The sequence below is a fragment of the Cyprinodon variegatus genome, unplaced genomic scaffold (assembly GCF_000732505.1).
Source record: "Cyprinodon variegatus isolate N-32 unplaced genomic scaffold, C_variegatus-1.0 Scaffold831, whole genome shotgun sequence".
Classification (NCBI taxonomy): Eukaryota; Metazoa; Chordata; class Actinopteri; order Cyprinodontiformes; family Cyprinodontidae; genus Cyprinodon; species Cyprinodon variegatus.
In genome coordinates, this window is record NW_015151284.1 from 251,612 (window position 1) to 253,407 (window position 1,796).

General features: G+C 33.4%; 1 long non-coding RNA gene across 1 annotated transcript; it reads right to left on the reverse strand.

The window, feature by feature from the left end:
- Window positions 1-1,008: 1,008 nt before the first annotated feature.
- On the reverse strand, window positions 1,009-1,707 carry LOC107099020. Its single transcript, XR_001481920.1, has 3 exons — window positions 1,568-1,707; window positions 1,228-1,446; window positions 1,009-1,115 (listed from the first exon to the last, which is right to left on the reverse strand). It is a non-coding gene; the product is annotated as an uncharacterized LOC107099020 (long non-coding RNA).
- Between the last annotated feature and the right edge of the window lie 89 nt (window positions 1,708-1,796).

Sequence of the window (1,796 nt, forward strand, 5' to 3'; positions counted from 1 at the left end):
TTATCTAATTATCTTATTTTAAGAGTAAAAATACTCATTCCATTGGCAAATCATCCCATTTACCTGCTAAAATTAAGGTAAAATACACTTGATTTAAGGAATTTTTATTTATTTATAGATTGTTTTTGCAGTGTAAGTAGCAGATTGGGAGCAGGTGTGAACAGAGGCAAGAAGGGAGATAGGGAAAAGGAGATAGGAAATATCTAAGAACTCAAATACAATCAAAAATACCTAGAACACACAAATGAAAACTCAGAAATAAAACTTGAACAAAACCAAAACCATGAAAAAAGCATGTGTTCCAACTACTGAAATGATAAAAATTAAAGTAGCTCCAAGGAGTATCTTTATTTGTACCAATAATTGGAAATTCTTCACTTTACCAAATATTCTTGCCCAGGTTGGTAAAATTGTGTTTTGCTTACCTGGCCCTATAAACATGTAACACTGTAATCTATCTTGCAAGTTAAAACATTGATCTCCTTAAGTGTCTTAAAGTGATCCTGACTTTTTCTTTTTTGTGTGAGATGTAACTTTTTACCAACAAGCTTGTTTCTGTCAAATTGTCTATGTGGATGCTATTCATATATAGAACGTTTTAGATGTAATGTCTTCTAACAGACATTTTTTACATAATTATATCTAATTTTATTATTATTATTATTAATATTATTATTATCATGCTAGGCCTCCATTGCCAAGGAGACTGTCAATCATAAAATTGACCTTCCTAGAAAAAAAAAGGTTTAATGATAATAATAAAAGTTACCAAAAATACATGAATACTGGTAACAAAGCAACTTCGCAGCTGCAATGGCAGGAAATAAATGCAGCACAGTTAGCAGAAGGAAGGACTGCACTGTGTTGTGAGGGGAAAACAAAGCAGGAAGAAGTATATACAAAGAGAAACAGCAACTTTAAAACAACTAATAAAATATTTAAACCAAAATCTTAAACTAACTGTCTGTCTGTCTGTCTGTCTGTCTGTCTGTCTATCTAAATACAGTCCTCTTACCTGGCCAGATCAACATAATTGGCCCTGCAGAACTTCTGCGCTTCATTCCAATTTAGTGACATATTACTGACAACATAGGATGGTGATCCACCTAGCATACCTGTAAATATATAAATAAAGATATAGAAATAGATTGAGAACAACTACAAGAAAAAAATCTGTATTTCAATAAATTTTCAATTTCAACTTTTTTACACTAAATAAAATCTTACCATTATAGCAGATAAATGGTATTATGTCTGTGCACCCAATGTCATCCCAACTTCCCTGTCCATAAAATTGAACACAGTGCTGTTGTCCATAAAAATCGTCGGGCTGTCCGCCATTCCAGTTTCTAAATGTGTATTCTCCTGGACCATAGAAGCTACTGTCATTTAGGGACCATTTCCAGCTGTTTATCCTTTCATCATAGAGACCTATCCAAGCTTTGCCTAAACAAACAGCAATAGTCACATACAATTATGCTTTTATTAACAATGGAATAATAATTTGAGGTTTTGATTGCATGTGTCTACAAATTTGTTATCTCCCCTTAAATAATAAAAAACTGACCTGTATAGTTTAAGGAAGTCCTCAGAAAAGCATCAACATCAGCTGTGTTTTCAATGGTGGCCAAATCGGTGTAGTTGCGTCTGCAGATACTCTGAGCATCTGTCCATGTAGATGAAGTGTTTAGAAAGTAGTACTGGTGGTTTTCGGCACAGGCCACACTGAGCAGGATCCCTGAAACAAAATTTTGCTTTTGCAGTATTGTTTTACATTTTATTTCCATCTGTTTTTT